The sequence below is a fragment of the Amblyomma maculatum genome, chromosome 1 (assembly GCF_055883805.1).
Source record: "Amblyomma maculatum isolate TAMU_Amacu chromosome 1, ASM5588380v1, whole genome shotgun sequence".
Classification (NCBI taxonomy): Eukaryota; Metazoa; Arthropoda; class Arachnida; order Ixodida; family Ixodidae; genus Amblyomma; species Amblyomma maculatum.
Window position 1 is genome coordinate 36632872 of NC_139344.1, and position 21913 is coordinate 36654784.

The 21913-nt window shown below is 44.8% G+C and overlaps 1 protein-coding gene and 1 long non-coding RNA gene across 2 annotated transcripts in view; both read left to right on the plus strand.

The window, feature by feature from the left end:
- LOC146202134 (uncharacterized) overlaps window positions 1-21913 on the plus strand; it is a 711309-nt gene that overhangs the window by 140116 nt on the left and 549280 nt on the right. The window lies entirely within an intron of this gene.
- Window positions 219-18271, plus strand: LOC146202137 (uncharacterized). The gene is made up of 4 exons (XR_014703653.1): window positions 219-1381; window positions 11356-11436; window positions 12967-13006; window positions 14161-18271. It is a non-coding gene; the product is annotated as an uncharacterized LOC146202137 (long non-coding RNA).

The following is a 21913-nucleotide window of genomic DNA, read 5'->3' on the forward strand; positions in this document are numbered from 1 at the left end:
GATTCAGAACTGGTTCTCGGCACTAATTCTGAAAAGGTTCCACCGGTGCCAGTTGGGTGCCGGCGAGGTGCAGTTCCAGTTTTGTGGTTCAGGCGTTCAGGTGCAGGTGCAGCGCGTCAGCGGCCCCACTTCAGATGAGCCTGGTCGTCTGCTCGCCAGTTTCCGTGCAACGCGAGCTGTAAGTTTTCGCGATGCGTCGCGACGGCATAGGCGACAACATCGTCGAAGTCATTTTTAAGAAATTTCTGGAGTCCTTCGACAGGGAGGATGAGGAACCCGATGCCGTGCTTTCTTTCGAGGCAACATCGTTGTTCAGACCGAGACCGACTGGTTCAGACAGTTGTTATATGCTGTTACAGAGACAATTGTTGAAATATTTGTATGGCCAGTTTCATTAATGCTTAATTGAAGTAACATGCACGCAAACACCCCACACTTCCTTAACTTAAAGCTTGATCAGTAAGCTATTTTTACATGTCGCGTATCCCTGACTTGACACGGTGGGCTTTCACACAACTGTGCTTGCTTTTGCTATAAGCTACAGGCATTAAGAATTTCATCACCATTCAAGAGCTAAACACTGGAAGTAAGGAGGCACACGTACATTACAAAATAAAGTATCGCTCGCTGGCGACCACTTTGAGCTGACAGCCATAGATGTTGCAGCCATAAAGGAACAGTAGACGAGCACGACGGCGTCTTCGGTTTCCAAACAAATCACTCGATCTGTAGAAGGCCGTAGTCTTCCCATTTAAACACACAACAGAAACAGTGGCCACTGTCGCTGTTTATGATCAGGAATTTTCGCAAGGAACTTGGCGATGCATTTGGGCTAAAGCTCCGACTCGCCAAACCACAGCACTGCATTTCTGACCTGAATACGACAGTCAACCTCGTCCATGGCAAGCGCGTGGATGGTTTGTCCAGCGTCGCGAGAAAAGAAGCGAAACTCACGGTGGTCTTTCGTTAGCATCGCCACATTTCTGAATGCGCAAATTACAGGCGTACATACACGACAAACATGCAGCGTAGGCGCCTCACACCGTGCTTGAAGCTGATGCGCAAGTCAGCGACTTCCGAAACCGAAAACGAAACCAGCTGAAGCACCGCAGCTTGTTAAAGTGCTAGCCATAGCCAACAAGGCCCATCGTAGCCAATATTCGTTGGTAGCGTCGCGCCTACTTCGAAGTTCTGTTGTGCTTGGCACAAAGAGCAACTAAATAGCTCGTGCGATGTGCAGAAGCGTGGTCAGGTTCAGCGTAAACCTGTGCAGAAAGTGTGCCGGCGTGCCCGACAGATAGTGCGTCTTCCTTTGTGCGCTTTCACTGGAAACACTACGTTGACGGCGGCCACCACCCGGGATACGATTGGCATCTCAGAGGTAAGATAATTTCCTTCTTTTCTGTACATTCTCCTGAAAACTTTGCGTAAAACTGGTCCTGCATGCCAACACAGCGCTAGTTCGTAAAAACAAGACGCGCATGTCATTATAACAAACGAATTTTTGCTTTTGGCAAGATTAAGAGAAGGGGGAGGGTTGAATGCGTTTGCAGCTTCTTGGAAAATAGACAGAAAGGAGACAGTCTTCGGAGCTGCACGATGAGAGTAGAATATGCCGTAAAAATTAGCACGCGTAAGCCCATTGCGGGGTGCACGATGCAGGTGCCGTTCTGCGATTCAGCCTTCAGCAAGAATTTAGAAAGGGCCAGTTCGTAATACCTCGGCCCGGGCCTTATATTACGCTGCAGTTGAAACTACACGGACTGAATAAGCGGTAAAACCTACCTGCTTTATGACAGGGCTAACTCATTATTGTTATGTACCATTAAATTGTGCGTATTATGAGATAGAGCCGGCGAACACATGACGGCGGTATGATTCAGCTGCAACCGTACTTAGTTCCATTGTCAAGCCTTGGGTAGTACTAGAAGGTAAAGCAAAAAAAGTTTTTCAGCTATTTTGACATTTTTTGCGCCTGTATTGGTTTGACATTTTCGTCTTTATACTATCTGTCTTGACCGAAGTAATTCACAAAATCTACAAAGTGCATATAAATGACACACCAAACTCAGTCCTTCAGTTCAGAAATGGCAGTAAGGTGTAAGGGTAATTAAGCTTTCAACAGTACAATAGTATTGATTTTTTGTCTAATATTTTAGAAATGAAGCAAAAAAAAATTTAACTGACCTAATTTTGCTGAGATGCACAATTGGCATCATCACTGATATGAAATGTGAATCAAAATGTGTGCAGCAGTTTTTCTCTACTCAATATACCACTGCTTCATCACAGATGTGGGAATATGAAAATCATGCAGGTTTCAAATTGAGGAGTGCATGCAGAATTCCAAGCAAAACAAACCTTTGCTTTTTAAAGTATCATTCAGATGTGGCGTTTTTGTTTTAATTTATGCATGTTTTGTAGAAACAACTGTAGATGTTGATATGTAAGTGGTGTTGTGTCTGGATGTAGCTTATAAATGGCTACCACATTTATGAATCACTTGGTTGCCACATGCACTTCCAGACATGGTTTGAACGTTTGAACAGTCAGGTTGCATTCTGCAATCGGCTTCTTTTTGCATTTTTGCATGGAAGTGCTTCCATTTTTGAGTGCGCAGCCTCCCACAATTCATAATTGATTGGATGAGCATGTTTTGGCATGATAAAAGGTTTGGCAGTTCGAGAGCATTGGCCCTTCATGAGGAACAAGAGACAGAATGCTTAGTGCGCTGGTGCCAATATCTTCCTATATATTACTCGATCACCATGTCAGTGTTGTGATCATTGAATGAAAGTTGTAAGTGTGCAGGTAGCTATAATCTCACATTTCTGCACTGGCTTGCAGGCAGGAAATTGTCAACAAGGCAGCTTTAAAAAGGAAAGCTCACAGAAATGATTTCTCTAGTTTGCTCTTGCAGCTGTAAAAGATTATTGTATAGCCAGACCACTTGCTCACCATTTCAGCTTTAGCAAAAAGAAAAAAAAAAGAAACAAAATGGTTAGATAATAGAGGCAGTTGCACTGCAGTTCTGGTAAAGATTGTTAAAGCAAAACTTGAGTCTTGAATGCAAAATGAATCACACCTAGATCAGCTAGAGAGCACGTAAAGTTGAAAGGCAAAAACATGGCACTCAAATTCTCTTGTGAAACTTCATATTTCTGGTTCGACTCGGCACATTCTTCAGAGTTGACATAGTGGAAGCTAGGGACGAGCTTTTGCCTTTCTTGGTGCACAGCTGCTGTTTCGTTCAAGGAGCCGCCACATTGTGTGTAACCTGAGTTGGGGTGCAAACATTGCGTGTTCACAGGGGGGTGGGGGAGCAAACTTGGTGCCACCGTGAAGGCCATGGACTAGTATGCTGATGAAAGGCTGCCTTTGGACTGACTGGCATGCATTTCTTGGTGTGATTTGTATGTGCGAGGGGTTCCATAAGATGCCACATTATATGGCTTGGATTTGATGTTAACGTGACTGGCATGATCAAAAAGTCAGTGTGATGGTTGCAGTCTTCAGAATATGCCGTGATTGTACTCCTGACTTAAGTTGCAGACATTGTTTGCTGGTCATGCCTTTAAGAGAAAATCTAGTAGGTGAAGCTACGGGCAGGGTACTTGCGTAGTATTCCAACCTAACTACCCAAACAACGTCACTGTTTGTTGAAAACAGATTGTTGAAGCTTCCAGCCTTCCAGTTGTTCACTCGTGCAATGCAGTGAAGCACATTTACGCCTTGGCACATGGCAGGCTCAGGGGCTTGTTCATCGCCACTGTGCTAGGTTAGACCTCCAGTGGATTCGAAATGCCTTTTGCCACTGCCACGAGATAGTGTTTAAAAGAAGGTTTGATGATGAACATACTGTTCGCTCTGTCAGCAGGGGAAGAAGCGTTGGCTTAACATTTCTTACGAGTTACATTATCTGGCACCTCTAGATGCATGTTGTGCCTGCTACGGGCACTCAAGCCTTGGTGTGGGATCGGAGGTCCCTGCAGCATCGCAGACTGTTCTAATGCTACTTAAATTAGCAGATCGAGGTGATAGATAACAAGACTTTACTAATGGTGAATTCCAATTGCAGTTACAGAACAATGTTTCCTACTCTTTTTGGAGCAACTGTATTCCAAATGCAGACAGGGAGCGATTGCAGAGCTAAGATCGCTCCATGGAGCAGTCCGGACTGCTCTGCCGCAATCAACAGAATCGGCTGGAAGTTTACTTGAGTATTTGTTCAGGTGTGCCCTCCATTTCCAGCAGTTTGTTTCTGCCCTTTCATGCTCTATAATAGACGATCGGTACTTGCAGCTGCTATGAATGCAAATTGCTGTGATGAGCTAGTGCTCACTCTTTAGGACAGCAAGTCAGAGAGCAGCAGTAGTATGTAATAATCGTTTTTAAAGACCTCACTTCGGAGAGCAACTGGAAAACTACAGGCGCAAACCATCTTTATGTGCTATTCATGAACTCGAAGCCATTCCTCTACTCTGAAACAGTGAAAACGCTGAACTGCAACTTTGTTTTATTTGAGAATAGTGCCAAAGAAATCTTACCGTGCTTACCCGCACTCGGCTATACGAAAGAATGGCATAAACGATTGATGTCATCACCATCCCAAGAAGCAGTTGGAGAAATGCAGACCTATTACAGGTTTGAAAACAGATGGCAGGTGTACATGAAGCACAGACTAGCTCACGGAATGACGGGTACTTCCTCTGTCAGTCCATGGGCACCACCTACTTTTGCTGGCCGGTGCACGAGTTCCAAACGCAGAATCGGGACACAATCTATGTTGAATGCAGGTGCTCTGTCATGGAGCAGGCAGACCACTTCAGTTCTGGGGTTGTAATTCACTATATGTGCAGAGAAAAAGCAAGTGAACGCGTCTCTGTGCTGGCATATGTCGCATTGCCTGCTGCCATCGCTTTTGCTTTCAGTATGTGCTAGTGACAGGAATGTTCACAGCACAAGCGGGAGTGGAGACGATCTTCGCCATTATAGAAAAGCTGAGATGTTAGCATGGACAGACACCTCTTTGCATCACCACGAAAGTAGCTAAGGCTCAGCTCCATGTACGAGCAAGCCAGTAGCATGCCGGCATATGTCAGACAGCTCTTTAGCTACGCGCCTGCAGTAACAGCTGCCATACCTTTAATGAGCACTCTTGACTTTTTTAAAAAGGCAACATTTTACAAAGTGCAAAGTAAAATGTTGAGCATGACTTCTTTTTTTTTTATTTATTTATTTATTTAACAAAGCTGGTGGTCACAGTGAAGAACTCTTGTGATGACTGTTAATATGCCTCTGCTGCCCCATTTGTAAAGCATGCCAATTGAAATTCTCGATTGAGCATGGTTGCAGTCCTGAGCAGCTCTGTTAGATGTGTGTCCGTAAGGGTGGCACATTGTTTTGGCTTCATCACTTTCATTGCTCAAAAGAATTCTAAACAGTAGATTAATTGGAACTTAAAGTAAGTGGAAAGAACAAAGAAGCAGTCTTTAGGGGCAGAAATACTGCGGATAATGAGGTAGTGGACAGTTGCCAAGGAGTCGCGAGCCGCTCCTGGACTTTGCAAGGAGCCTCATGGCACTCATGAGTCGCAGCTTGGCCATAGTTAGCTTATATAAGCTTGGCTTGTACAAAACACGCCTGCAATGTAACCCTGCCTCAAGGCTGCCTACACCTTGTCGTGGCGGCTACAGTGTTTAGGGCACTTGACTAGTGAGCTGGGTGACCCAGGTTTGGTCCCAGCCGGGGTGGTTACATTTCGATAGAGGCAAGAAGCTAGGCGTCCAGTGTCAGTGCACATTAAAGAAGCGCAGAGGGTCAAAATTATCCAGAGCTACCTACAATGGCTGACCCTCATAGTCAAAGTTTTTTTGGGATGTTGAACCCCATGAATCAAATCAAGGCTGCCTACTGTTAGCATTAGTAGATGACCTTCGCAATGCCACAAAGTCTGCCCCTCACTACCCTTCGAAATTTCGATGTTTGTGGTTACTTACACCTTGATGAACCTTTTTCCTGAAACAGTGGCAGTTGACAAAAAGAAGTTTAAAGTATATCTCACTCCTACTCAGTGAACTCCGAAAAAGGTGCTGATTTGGTTATAAATGTTGGTTTTCACATGAGAATTTGGTCAGTGTCATAATTTGACCCTTGAAAAGTCATATCTTTGCTTAAATGTTCATGTGACAAGCTGAGTAGCTTTTATATATGGCTTGGATATAACAGAAGTGCTGTGATGGTGAACTGTGCTTAGTGCCTGCAATACCTTCATGATGAAGGTGGTGAACGCAGATTAGACAGAGTTTTGGTCCACTTTTGGTTCACCTGTGGGTGCCCAGTGTGTTGTCAATGCAAGCTATTCATAGGTTCACTTCATACAATTTACATAGCTGTGGAATCCTCATAAGAGCAGGAGTATCATATTTATGGGTCACTAACTTTTGTTTTTATTTTTTAATATAAAATAATTAAATATGCCATCAGCAAACCACGAGTGCAGCGTGCTATTCACCTGTATGCCATGGATAATTTAATGGTGTTGTACCCCTGTTTTACTTTCAGTTTTCAATTCTACAAGTCTTGATTGTGGTAGCACATCACTCTACTCGGGGATAACGAACTGTCTGTGGCTATGCAGCTGAAGCTAGGCAAGAAAGAGGAGACAACATACCTCTCTCCCCTTGCCATGTAGAATGGGTTACTTCAGCCCTAGTGACCTTGCCTTAACTCTCAGACTTCCTCCCTTCACCTCTGCACACTCCTTACCCAAACATTGAGCAAACCACTCTCCACGGCAAGGGGACAGAAACATCTTTTTCTTTCGTACCTAGACTCCGCTGTATAGCCCCACAACGTTGTCCTCGTGTACAGCAAGACTCAATGCCACATTTCCTCACTGTCAGAGCACCCTCTGCTTGCTCTGTACCACCCTTGCAACAGTCCAGTGTTTTGTTTACCACAAAAAATCATGTCTGTGCAAGCTGTGTTGGCATGGAGAATTGCATTCCTGAGTCAACTTTCATGCTTTATGATGATGCTGTTTGATTGGCTTTTAGTTTGATCAAATCTGGTCATGTATGTTGGTCAGTGCTGCAGGAAGTGAAACTTCACTGCCTAAAATATAATCGGAAGGATGGCAATTTGGGCGAGTTGGTAAGGCGTCATCTCGACCGTAACAACACGAAAAAGCAAGGACGTGAAAGGAAGCAAGCAGGCACTAACTCTGAACTAAAGTTTATTGACGCAAACATGAAATATATAGAGGAGTCAAACAGCACCGCAAACCACCTGATAGGCAGACAGCAAAACATGAGTCACTAAAATTTCCAAACGCTTCCATTTGTGTAGATATAAGCAGAGGTACCAACTTAGCTGTGCATTGTAAGGAATGCATTGGCTGCTTTCAGTTTCTTTCAGCTACACGCATTCTGGCTGTCATCCATTGCAAATCAACCGGGAAATCCATTGAAGCTAGAAACATTTTAAGACTAGGTAATGAATGCATTTGTAAACCATGCATCACGTTAACGTGTAATGAGTTGGGTTATCTAGATCAGGGAACTGTTCGAGAATTTTAGTGCCTCATGTTTTGCTTTCTGCTTATCAGGGATTTAGTGCCTTGCGTTTTCGCTTGACTTATTTATATATTTCATGCTTGCTTCAATAAACTTTAGCTGCAAGTTAGCGCCTGTCTTGTCTCCTTTCACGCCCTCGTTTTTTCGCGCTGCTCCTTTCAAGAAAAAATGCATTCTCTGTTACTTCGGTCATGAAATGAATTGTATAATGAAGTTCCACATTTCTTAGAAAAGTATTATTGTAGTTGCAGGCATGTATGGGCACCATGCAGAAACTCAGGGGGTAGCACTCACGGCGAATAGGCAGCACCACGAGTGAGCGCCGGAACGTTTTTGTAGTGACCCGCGCGGCCGCCTAGGCAGGGCGCGCGCTTGAAAAAGGCGGCCTGCGCAGCAAAATGGCGGCAGTTTCAGCCAGCTCGAGCGACGTAGCGAAGCGCAAGCAATGCGAGAGCCACATGACACAAGACGGGGAGACAGGGACGAGCCCTGGCCACCCGCTGGGCGTTTATTTCTAGGCTGGAAACACGAGAAACTGAAGACGACAGGAGAAGCGCGCGCAGTGGGAAAAGGCCGAGCAAAAAAACGAGGGGCGGGGGGGGGGGGGGGGGGGTAGAAAACACGGTAAAAATGTAGAGAAATACAAAAAACATTTGTGGTGAACACCTTTCCTCCCAAGTATGGCACAGCTTCACAAAGGCCAGCCTAGAACGCCCCAAGCTGAGTTGTTGGCTGAGAAAAAAAAAAAAAGAGCGGCCGAGAAGGATGCAACGAGTATGGGAGAAGAATAAATGAATGAAGCTGGAGTCGAAGAAAAAAAAAAGCCCCCCCCCCCCCCCCTTCCATAAAAAGCGGCAAGCCTGAAAACTTGAGGCACTTATATTAAGCAGACGGCTTTTGAAGAGCTTTAGCTGTTTTCTGGTGAGGTGGTTGCCACTTTTCTCGACGATAAAGGAAAGGATGGCAGATGGCACGCGGTCGCTGATACAGCAACACAGCTATGAGAATGGAAACTCTCTTACAGCACGGCACAACAAGCGATCTACCATTTCTAATACGCATGCATGTCTTCCTCTGTCACTGTCACGTGTCAGAATTGTAGCCTCTTTCGTTGAAAAACGTCCTGCCTCAAATCCCAACTTGAATGCTAGTTTTCTTTCGTGTTTTTTTCGATCCTTATTGCCCCTTTAACAGTACTTTCAAGTCCTCTGCCACAAAACTAAGTTTTGACAGGGGAGGGTAACAGGTGGCAGCCAGCCGCTCGACCACTTGTTCGAAGCAGGATGGCGTGTAATGAATGCGGGATCTGTTTAGAGCACATCCACTGATAAGTAAAAACAAAATAAATAATAAATGACGTTTTTTTATTTTTTTACTTATTTTTTACTTTAGACTTGATTGGGGAGCAGTACGGCATGATAAGCTTATCATTCGAGGTTCAACAGCTCAGCAGACATCGAAATGTCATTAACACAACTAAATGAATAAAGCGTATGGAATGGCAGACAGGGGCTTTATGAATCACATCTACAGAAGTGGGCGAAGCAGACAGCCGGTACTTCAACGTCAGATAGGGAAGTGTTTTTTTAGACATTTTCGTTTGGTTTGCATTACATTCCAGGAAGACAAGGCACTCATCTATGTAGCTGAAAGTTTTAGCGAATACTTGGGGAAATGATTAAAGCGGGTCAGGCATCGGCCAATCATCCGATGTAGGTTGTCAAGGCTTTCGGCAGCTTCCCGTGTTTCCTATGTTGCGTAAAATGTCTTCATGAAAGTAAGCTTCATTTCAGCTTATTTTAACTTCTTTTCCTTACAGCAGGGGTTCTCAAAGTGGGTTCCGCGGAACACAGGGGTTCCGCGGGCTGTCTTGTGTTCCGCGAGAATCCTCAGAGCTCAGGGCAAGCACTGCTGTCAAAGCGAAATTTAATGGTGAAGGCTTGGTGACATTTTGGATGGGGACTGCTCCACTGTTTCCATGCCTCTTTGAAAGGGCAGTGGACATTTCACTTCCCTTTGCAACTACATATGCATGTGAACAGGCATTTTCAGCCCTCGCCTATCTGAAGAACAAGCACAGGAGCCGTCTTGACCCGGCAGCTGATATGAGACTGGCTCTGAGTGCTACTGAGCCACGCTTTGACTTGCTCTTAAAAGGAAAGCAGTACCACCCATCACATTAGTATTTGTATTAATCTGTGCAATAAACATTTAACCTTTGCAACTCTCTCTTTGCAAAAATGCACTTGACAACATTACTCGTAAGTGAAGGCGGGGGTCCCTGCAACTTATTGAAAGCTTTTGGGGTTCCTCCAAGCAAAAACGTTTGAGAACCCCTGCCTTACAGTATGTTATTCTCACATTCTTTCTCCGCCCTTTCGTCAGGCTGGGGGACGGACGAAGGAAGCCGCCCAAGAGAAGGAAAGTAGCGGCATAAGTGTGGAAGGAAAAAAAAGAACGAGCTGAAAGGGAGGAAAAAAAGTAATGAAAGCAAGCAAGCAAAAAAAAAAGTTGTCAAACCAAATTCGCGAAACTAAACGCAAGACATAGTAAATGCGCAATTAAAACATTCCATTCCTATTGATTACTCTCTGCATTGTACTGGTGCTTATGCAAGCTATCGTAGACAGGGAAATATAGGCCACAGGACAGCTTAAATAAAAAAATTATGCAATGAACAACTGCATCCACGAGCGCACGGCAGTCCCAGTAGACGTGCATTCCATTTGTTGGGCATACCAATTGGCACCATGCAGATTGCGCTGATGCCTATGAGTTGCCCAATTTCTTTAAATATTTTTTTTTACGGGTTGAGAAAGAGTGCTAATGCAGGTGCAGGTAGTGTGTCCTCTCGGGAAAAATGCTTTGCGGAAAATCTGGACGCGGCAAACTCGTGCATGATTGCCAGCTCACTGATCGTTGAATGGCAGCAATCTAAACTTAGCATCGCTTCAGTTCGTAAAGCTTATTCAGGGACTTGAAAAATATTTTATCAGGCCAGTGAAAATGTGTACAACAGCAGCAACCAAGGGACTGCAACCTAGCAAATCATTTGTGACCATAGAATGCCGCGAATAGAAAGAACGAATGGCGAATGCGCCCTGCGCACAGCAGATCAGCCGCGTCTCTGCTGCACGGCCGGGCACACGGGTCATTACGAAACTGTTCTTCCCGCTGCGAGTTACTCCTACACGGTGCCCATTAGGCCCTGCAGTACCAATTAAGAGGCTCACTCGATATTAAGCATAAAAAAAGGAAGAGCTCGCCTCATCTCGGACCTAGCGAACACTAGTGGATTATGGATAGGTTGATGTTAAAATGTATTTGCAGTTAAAATCAAGTAAATGCTTTTTTATTTGTAACTATGGGCACTGTGATACCTGGCCTGTTTTTTTGCCAGGCTGGCGACGAGTTGAAGTGAAAGAAGTTATTTTATTTCACTGTTGGTATGTCTGATGATGTCAACATTGTTTCTTCTCTGGCATTGTAGGCAGTCGTCCTTCAACTAATTCAATCCCAAAGTGAAAGTTTGAACCCCCAAAAAATGTTAATTTAAGATTATTTAGCAGGGAAAGGCGAATTTTATGCAGTGACCTACAGTAACACACAGCATGTCACACGTCATTTCAAGAAAAAAGAAACAATATTGTGGTGTTCCTACTCTGTGTCTTTATTGCTCTCAAAGCCTCTGCATGTAGGTGTTGCAGTATATTACGCTTTGATTAATTTGTTGGTTCATGGTACTTTTTACCTTACAACAAACTCTCTGTTGCTTCAGAAGCAATGGCTCCTTCAACCTCTGCAATATCCTTTGCCGGAATTGCGCGGCGCTATGATGGGCAAGAAGTAGGACATTGATGTAAGTGCTGAATACATCTTTCATCATGTGTAGTTCCTCATTTGCCTAACCCACTACTGCATTTGTGACCCCTCATGTTTATTTTGACATTTCGGTTTCTTCAGGATTTTCTTTTCTTTGCTTGCTGTCGTTGCTTACTGGCTATGACTTTTGGCTGCTGAGCCTGAGATTGTGGAATGGAATGCTGCCTGTCACCTGTCGATAGAGGCAAAATGCAAATTTGCCCACATTTTGTGCAGTGCCAGTGCAGAGCTTAAAGAACTTTTGGTGGAAGAGGGCTCTGGAAATTAACCCAGAGCCCTCCTTCATGATGTCTTTCATAGCTTATGTTCTGCTTTAGGGCAATAAAAGGACATTAAGGACCAGCTGAAGCTGGCTTGTGTTATTAATTACTGCATTCTATCCACTAAGATGCTGCTGTTTTACTGAAAGTGCGAGTTTTTTAAGGTAGGAAAAGCCAGAAGTTTTACCGGCTGATTTCACAAGTTCTCCGTGAGGAATCCATACTTAATTGGGCGGAGGCCTCAGAGTCTGGGCTGGTAAGCCATTTACTTCAAAATGATGATCATGAAGTGCAGTTCGCACAGGCCTTTGATATCATTGAGTACCCTTGATTTTCAAATACTATTTCAAGGAGCTTTGGAACTCCTGAAATTTTGATTTGCTCCTTAAAATCCACGAAAAAGTTACATGGGTTTTCTCTGAAAAGCGAGCTTGCATGGCAACTAAAGGTGCACTTCAGAGGGAACAATCGAAGAAAGCATGAGCTTATATAACTAAACCCAAAGCGACAACCCGGCACGCGGCCAGACCAGGGTTACAGGTGGCCCACTTTTTCTCAATTCCCACTTGTCTTGCCCCTATTTATTTTTTAATCTTTTCAGCATGTCTTTCTTTGCTCTCCTAAATTGCACACAACTTTTACATGAAACTGCCATGAATAGATTGGTCTCAAATAGGAACTCCTTGAAAACTTTTTCGGAGGGTAATTTTTCTGGTCCTCTTCTTGTCTTCCACTGGTCCCTTTGAGGGCTGCTTTCTTATAGTTGAGCTCCATCAAATTTCTTGTCTAAGGAGACCCCCTGCACCTTTTGGTAGCTAAACTCAGTCCCAATACATTTTGTACTGACCCTGAAAAGAGAAGAGAAAGGAGTGTGTCATTGATAGTACTATGCCATATGTAATCATAGACTGCGAATGCGCCAGGGACCGAGCAGTCTTATGTTAAAGAGGTTTAGGGTACAGCTTTCACTGTTACCCGTTTCAGTGTAAGTTAGGAAAATCTGAGGCCTACTTTTTAATGGACGTGACAAGATAATGAAGCGATTCAATATCTGTTTTGTTTTTCCTTCAGTATAGTAACATCATTAGTGTTCAGTTTTGGTATGTAGGCCTGGTAAGCCGCACTGTCACATTAAGCAGGCATTTTTCCTTTTGTTGTGTTGATATGGGGCCGAGGGCGGCAAGAACTTGACTTTTAAAAAAGTCTGCAGACTTTGTGCTTAATAATGTGAATTTTCTTTTATCTAGGAGCCACACACAACCTCTCCTTGCTGATTATGCTGGCCAGGTAAGCGTAAAGTCCCTAGTTTATGTGGTTTTCTTTATGGCAGGGTGAATTTGCTGCTGAAGCTTATGCAAAATTTAAAGGTCACTAAAATGTAGTAGTATGTAGTGAAATGTCATGATGCTACTAAACTAGTATTGCAATCAAGGTTGTTTTGAGTGAGGCATGTTCTGATAGCTGCACGAAAGAAAAGCTTTTGTATGTATTTTACTTATGACATTTTGTGATTTTCCCTACATAAGAATGGCTTAGTGGGTTAGTTGATAAGGAGTAGTGGACACACATATTGGCGAGAGGCATGCAACGGAAGTGCCTACTGAATTATTATGGCCAATACAAATATGTATGCCCTTGGCTAAAGAATAGTGCCCAAGCAGTCAGAACCAGAAGAAAAAATAAAAAGAAAACAGGACCTTTTCACGCCTACATAGAATGTTTCTTTTCGCTGAGACTCTTTAGGAATGTTGATGCTTGGTTAACATATATACTCTCTAAGTATGCATTTGTCTTGGAAACATCTTGCGTCATCACTCAGGATGCCAGAAAGTGGTAGTGTTGATAGCAAAGCTCGGAGCACAGAGGCATATGTTACAATAATCTGTAAGATGTGAGGATAGTATGCCTCTAAGTGAAGGCTCATGCACCTTCACTGTGGCTGCTACAGTGGTTGGGCTAGGTATATTTCTCTGACGGCAATTTAAATTAGCGGAACATAGCAGTGACAGTGCTGTCGATATAGGTTTCAGTGTGCTTGACATTGCACTGCTTTTGCATAATTACTACTATCTTTCATTTTATAATGAGCTACAGTATTCTAAGTGGTTGCAGGCCGGCTGCATATAATCAGAGTTCTTGAGTGCTTATTGGTCTCAGAATTTTGCCGTACCACCATGACTGGGATGCTACATACCGGGATGCCAGTAGCGCTGCGATGACTGAGAAAGAAGTGGTTCAGTGGTTAATTGGATGAAGAAAGAAAATGAAAGATGGCTTAGCTCTGCTATGTCTGGATGTACGCAGCGTAAAGCAGTGACTACCTCAGGATCAGAAGAAGTTAATTTCTCCAGTCTTCAGTGCCGTTCGCTAGCAGCTAAACTCTCCTTGGCTTCCATGTCAGGCGCTTCTAAGTTCACCGGATTTCTATAATTCGTTTACAGGAAAGGAAAGGCGCAGCATCTGCCACTTGTGGAAGGCAAGAAGCGCAGCCCGGCGGCGTTGGAGTGCACCCGTTCCCGCTTGATCCTCATAGCTGATGGCAGATGGGTGACGTCACATCCTTGACGTCACCCTAATTGAGTGACTTAACTATTTTAGTCTTTGGTACTTTCAAATTGCGCGCCAGTCACAGTATGTGTCACCTGCAGAATCCCGCTATTATTCTCACGGTAGACAAGTGGAGTTATAAAGAGCGTTTCACGACCTGGGGCGTGGTTAAGCGGTGAAGCGCTCGCCTGGGGATCCAAGGGGTGGAGGTTCAATTCCCGGATGGAGACTTAATTTTTTTTTTAATGAGGAGGAGTCGCACATCTTAAGCCTTGCTAGGCAGCGCTGTCAGAGCTTGGCGAGGGAGCTGCGTAGCTGGCCTTGGCTGTGACGTCACTCGGTTTCACGCATGCGCAGAACTGGCAAATTTGTGCACCGGCTCACGCGAAGCTTGGCTCCGACCCTTGTAGTGAAGCTTTTCGCTTCAAAATTCAGCGTTATCTGTACTTTTATGCATTAAGCTGCTGTAATTTGTGCGTGGGGGATCATGTCAAGCAGTTTTTACTTGTCGGCATGCCGTATTGGCTATAGAGGAACTACAACTACTGAGGAAAGTGTTGTTGGCTTCTGTCCTCATTGAAGTGGAGCTGCTGAGGATAGCAAATGTGGCAAGAAGCAGGCGGCCTCATTTCCACCTTGAAGTATGTGTGTGTTTGTGAAAAACATTAATTATTTTGAGGCTTAAAGATAACTGACACTATACCCCTTCTGTGGAGAGTAGACCAAAACACATCCTCAGGATTTGAGAGTGTGAGTGTAGAGGGAGGACTCTGGTTTTAGCATACGTAAATGGCAGTATGGGGTTCTTCTAGCAGAATACTTCTGCAATGCTTTCCTGCTCAGCAAAAACCCCTTCACTGTGGCGGCCATACCTGTTTTGGGGGCAGAAATAGGGTGCTGCCAGGAGACATCTCTTGTGACAATGACCACATCAATTACCTGCTCCACTCCGCCTTGTTTTGCTCTCGCAATTAAGGGGATTAAGTGATTAAGAGCACCTTTACCTCACTACCATTCATGCTCCCCCTCCCCTCCTGGTTTTCAATAGGAAAGTCATGCTCCTCGCCAGGTTCGTGCATAACATGAGGTTTGATACCGAAACATTCAGTGTTGCACCTAACTTCTGCCCTAACAGGTATTGGGAGAATATTTTTGCAGGTCCTCGGTGCGCAGTCACTTTACACATGGGTGACATAGCCTATACGTCACGTACACGTATCTCGTGGAGTTTTTTTTTCTTTGAGAGAGATGTGCTGCTCAGTCAAAAGGCACGATGCAGGGGAATGTAGAGGGAGCGCTGATGCTGTGCATTTGCAATGTTTTGCTTAGCTTTTGTTCTTTTTCTTCCGGTGGTTTGGCGGTGTTGCTGGCATTCGAAGCGACGCAAGGACTCGGGAGTCATGACTCTACTTCTTTGCAGTGCATTGCAGGGATTGTGCGTTTGCTTTCCTCATTATAATGAAAACGTGCAAGGGCACTGACCTTATGTAGGGCCGCGAATATATTGAGTGGTTGTGCATGAGTTATTTGTGCACACGCGCACCACACACATGCGTTTTGTAGTGGCAGAAAAGAAAACTGTCAAGACTGAGAGCATCTTCTAAGGGCACATAAGCGTTGGCAGGCCAACGCAGACGGCGCGGTTTCAAGCGAGCGACGGCTTGGAGCTGCCCTCGGCAAAGCACGGGGCAGTATGCAGGCTTGCTTTATTTTTATTTTTTATTTTTTTCATAGCAGTGAGGTATGGACTGCGATTTTCTGAGCGGCAGTGGAGGGAGCAGTGAACATTAGACTGCTTCTGTGCCCGCGCACTTGGTCCGGTTTTGTACCTCAGGTTAGGCCCCTTATGTGATACAAGCCTGAGTCGCTTTGGGGCGTTAAACCCCATATGTGAAACATCTTAATTCCGTGTCTTAATCCAAACATCATCGTTTATGCGCCCTTTAGAAGATGCTCTCAGTCTTGACAGAATTATTTCTTGAGCCACTACAAAATTGTATGTGTGTGGGCACGCGTGTGCGCAATAACTCGCGCTCTGATACTCAATATATATGCAGCCCCGCATACGGCAAGTACTCTTGCAAATTTTCATTACACTACAGAAAGCAAATGCACCATCCTTGCGGCATGCTGCGAAAAAGCAGACTCTCGACACCAGAGAGTCTGCGTCGCTTTGCATATCAGCCACCCCACCAAACCATCGAAAGAAAAAGAATGAAAGCGAAAAATTGCGAACATGTACAGAATCGGTGCTCACTATGTTCCCATGCATCGCGCCTTTTGACTGAGCAGCACGCCTCTCTAAAAGAAATTAAGAAAAAAAAACAACAGAAGATATGTGTATGTGACGTATAGACTATGTCACCCGTGTGTCACATGATTGCGCACCCAGGACCTGCAAAAATATCCTCCCACAGGGATTTTGCTATGTGGGGCAGATGATGCACTCAGCTTTGCAAAGGGTCTAAGTAGGTAATCGTGTTCCTACTTTCACCCTGGCCAATTTCAATGGGCGGGAGGCACGTTGGAGCACAGTTACCTAATCTAGTCTGTATGATCCTGAACGGGCCAGGGCTTCTGTGCCTTTCGCAGTGTAGCAAACAACTTGTGAGACTGAGTATAGTGACAGGAAATCTACACTTCACAAATACATCTTCACTTGAAATTCAACTCCACGACTCCACGCAGCCCTCAATGCCTGCTTTTCAATTGTTGGCGATTATGTAACCTTGAGGGCTCATCTACTGTGACTCAACTTGCAAACACAGTGGACGTCATATCATTTGCTCGCTATGTGGACTTCGTTCTACGGGTTTATCAAGCTCTTTACGAAAGTGGATACAGTGAGTATGCACAGATATGTTCTCTGACGCATTGGCTGAGTGACAGCCCAGGTCAACCCAAGGTTAACAAAGAACTTCTGGCACATTATTGTTTCATGGGTATGGTTATTCTCTTGACATCCCAGCTTCTGACACCAAGTATGCATAACCGTGGTCTATCACTAACTCCAATGCTGTAATTGGTCATCACATGCTTATGTGGTGCCACACATTTCAAGTTGTCACTGTATATATGAGCAATGCTTCAGAACCTACCGAGTGCCAAGCAGCAGAGCACACTTGAGTACTAATAGCAAGTTTTCTCTGCTTGGTGGCTTCCACAGACAGGGACACACTTGGGGGAAAGGCATGTTGCTTATACATACCTGACAACCCTTCTGATTTTTCCATACTTCAGATTTTTTACCAAACTTTCTGATTGCGCGATCATTGCCCTAAATCTTCCGATAAGGTGCTTCTGCCTGCAAAGAATGGCTTTTGCGAAACGAGCATCAAGGAATCAGCAGATGCATCATAATTGCCAGCATCGCCATCAGAGGCACACTAGCACCATCGGCATCATTGGCTAAGCAGGAAATCGATGAAAGCAGATTTTAGCCGAGGCAAAGTAGGCTTGGCTGGCTGCAAAGGCAATTGATATACTGTGTTTCTTGTACCAGCCAATGCAGCCACTGTAGATAGAGATGCTTTGCTGGCTTGGCTTTTGATCTCGGCTAAAGGCAGCCTCTTGGTGTACTTGAAGTTAAAGGGTCATTTCTGTGCCTTTGCCCAAAATGTCACACCATCTGATCCTCCTGTATTGAACTCAGCCGCATGCCTCATATGTATTACCAAGCTGCTCTATGCCCAACAGTGGCGTGATAGCTCTTCTTTTGGAACCATCGCTGCCAGCAACGGTCGCGGACGAAATTATGTGTAAAAGGGCTAGTAATGGTTTTGCATTAAAAACTTAAACAGTGCTCCGATGGTGCTGAGAGAAAACTGGTGATGGGCTTGCCGATCAGTTTTGCGTCGGCTGTGGAGGCGTAGCGAGAACACTCGGTGGCGGCATTCAGATACCTCGGCACACATTTTTAGACATGCATTTCACGCTTGCTGCTGCGTGTGTGTATGCTTAGGATGTTTAGATTAGGACTCATTGGACACGCTGAAAGTGGCAGCCCCCCCCCCCCCCCCCCCCCCCCTATTTGCACAATCTTCCCGTTTTTTATTTTGGCAGGCACGCATAAAAGAAGCTGGGGGGGCACTAGAAGTGCGATTGAGCCATGTAGATGTGGACAATGTGAACATTTGTGCTTCAGGCATCAATGGCTTCCTTGTCACGTCAGGGTAGTACATACGTCTTCGGACACACGGTGCTGTCAAAGCGGTTGGTTCACTCGTTCTGTGGAGAGATATTCACGGTAGGCGAAAGGCATGGCTTTTCAAGCACATTGACCATTGTGGCTCCCAGCTTGTTCGGAAACTGCAATCAGTATTTGCTTCTGGTGAGTGGAATTCATTTGTTTGGGTGTATATGTTACGAAGCACTGCGAAGCAGCATTCTCCCCTAAGCCCTGCAAGGTCAAAGGGCAAATGTAGCAGAAATTTCAAACCCAACTTGAATAAACAAATTTGGTCACTAAATTTCACAGCATTTCTCAATGCGTATGTCATGTTCTACATGTATCACAGTGGCAGCGACATTGCCTGACATTAAACCGTTCTCAGCTGTTTTTCACAGCTGCCTTTTCATGCAGCCTGGGAAACATGATCTGCTGGCCTGTGAATATAGAGGTTGCTTTTGAATTTTTAGAGGACTTAACATTAGGACATGAGTGTTTTGTGTGTGGAATAGCTTTTAATTCTTTCATCTTTGTGGCCCAATTCACTTTCATGTCTCGACTCGACACTCCACCTCAGCTCCATAGAGTGAAAAAAACAGTCTTTTCTCTACCTAAGGTTCAGTAGAGGTTCTTGAATGCTTTTCAGCATTTCTTCCAACGTTGTATCCTCTAGAAATATCCCTCCACTGCAGGCAGCACAAATGGCATACGGGAACAAGACTAAGGCCAAAATTTGGCCCGGAAAGTGCATGTCACTACGTGTAACACGCTCATTTTTTAATGTCAAGTCCTTATGAACAACATCCACAAGCTGCCTGAAGAGTCGCAGCCTAGTAGGTCGTGCCAGCCGCTTTTCAATGGAGAAGAAAAGCAAGGCGCCCATGTGCTGTCGATGTCAGTGCACGTTAAAGAACCCCAAGTGGTCAAAATTTTTAGAGTCCACTACGGCATCTCTCATAACCTGAGTCGCTTTCGAATGTTAAAAAAAAAAAATAGTCGCAGCCTGATAAAATATGTTTTGCAGACTGCATGAACAAGGCGGCTGTGAAAAATTGCTGAAACAGTTCACATTTGGCAACATTCACTTCCGGTGACATACAGCTCGTGTAAAACAGGACGTAGGTGTTGAGAACTGCTAGAACTGCTGTGAAGTCTAGTGACCTAGTTGCGTCTTTGCCCTCAGAGGACTCGGCGGCAAACGTTGAGCGCGTGCGATATTGCAGCGTATGCACCCGAGGCAACAAATTTCACTCTCCAGAAGCAAATGCCGCTTTTGGTTTGCAAGCAAGCTGGGAGCCATTAATGTAAGTGCACTTGAAAAGCCATGCCTTTCACCAACTGCGAATACCCCTCCGCAGCTCAAGAGGCAAAATTTACCCCCCTCCCCGCTTACAGGCAATCTGCACCCTAAGGTAATCAGCAAGCCATTGATGTGTGCAGCACAAATGTTCTTTGCACAACTACGCCTCTGGTGCCCCCTATCTTCCTATTTACAATATATGCCATTCCCCACAATTGCACCACTGTCCAAAGAAACCACTGCACATACCTCACTTGCTGTTAGCCGTCAAATGCTTGCTGCAACTCGGCACTTGGTATGTTCTGAAATGCTTCTGGAGTATCCAGTGACGACTTAAATGAGCCCACACCACAGCAGCATAATGCGATCATCAACTACAGCATTGAAATCTGCAACTGACGACAGTTATCCATGCTCGGCATCAGCCGCAGCAACTTCAGGAGGCTTGTTTTGGTCGTATCTGAAACAGTGTTTCAGTATTTTTGAGTCAAACAGATTGTAGCTCTCACAGAGCCAATGCTTTAGAGTGTGGGTCTCATGCAGTACCTTTTGCTTGCAGGGTACGCACGTTCCACACTACGGTGGCTACCCTAACCACGCTGTCAACGCTGCCAGTGTTGCCAAATCAAAAATAAAAAAACCTGCTACAAGAACTCCCAAAACCCGCCATATTCAATATTTGCATCAAAAACCACATTTTCATGCTTTTCGTTTTGCTATTTTTCCTTTAAACAATATACTATATCTTATATTTTAAGGCGAAAGCCTTCATAGGCTCATTGGTGTACGCAGAAAGCGTGCGTCCGCAGAGGGTGTTACACTGTCCCTGTCGAAGAAGACTTGATTTATGAGTAAAAGAATGATTGTATGAGGTAGGTGGTAAAAAAACGTCTCTTTGTACTTAATGTCATTGATGTGTAGTGATTAGGTAATTAGAGCCAAAAAGTCAATTCGACGTCGAAATAGCCATGGTCAAAACTGGGCAAAAATCTGCAAAAAATATTGCAAACCTTCAATGTCAGGCCTTATCATTGTATTACAACATCAAAAACAATCAGTAAACGTTAAAAGCAGAAAAAAGTAGTATAAGAGAAAACAAACAGAAACAGTAAAAAGAAAGAAAAAACAGCTAAACAAGAGAATAGCAGAGTAAAAAGAAAAACAGACTATATTGTCTTTTTTCTTTTTACTCTACTACTTTACTATTTTTTTTTTACTCTACAAAGTGTCGCAGGAAAGGCTTTCGAAAGCTAAACATTTCGACAGATTTGCCTGTCTGGTTGGGTTGATAACTAAATAAAACTTGAAATTTCTCCAACCAACACTTTTATTTTATAAAACCCGGCGTTTCGGAGCCGGCTCGGCTCCTTCTTCAGGGGTGCATGACGTGGGGCTGCGTGCAGCTATAAGTAAAAATGGTCGAGGGGGAGAAGAAGGTGGGGGGGGGGGGGGGAGAATGGGGAGGGGGTGAGATGTGTGTGAAAGGAATGAGAAGGAAGGAGGGGGGTTTAGACGAGTGATGGTGCCGCAGGTGCAGGTGTGCTCGCTGCCGACTTTTTTCTTTTCTTCTGTGAAGTGGCCAGGAGAGAGCGAAGACCTTGCAAGTATACAGCAGGGAGGTTGCCTATTGTCCGGTTGATGTTATTTGCGGTAGACTGTATGTGCCATGACTCGAGGAGGCGTCTTTTGCGAGGCTTTCGCCTTATCATACTTAAAGGCCCAATGTCAACTCCGATCAAATATTTTCTTCCCCGGGGACTGTGAGACTTCGCCCCCAGAAAGCAAGCCCACGAAATGTTTTTGAAAAGAGTAACTAATAACGCAGTTACAGCCACCGCAATCACCTGATTCTGTCGTGTTTCTCTCCTCCCGTTCTCTCGCAAAGGTTTTTCACTCTCCTGTCCGGTGGTCTAGCCTCCGCAAGACAAATTCCTCTTCCTACTTCGCTTTTGGCGGGAGGTAAGGCGTGACACTCCGCATGTGCGAAAAGAAAAAAAAATTGGAGGGATCGCGTGCCGCTGGATTCAGTCCGGCCGTGGCGAGGGAAAAGCACGCAGCGAGCGTTAGACACCCATCTTTCACCCTCAGACAGCGAGACTGACCAATGGACATCGTTTTCAACTAAGACGTCATAGCTGCGGCTCGATAGGCTACCTATGGCTTCAAGACTGCCAGAACC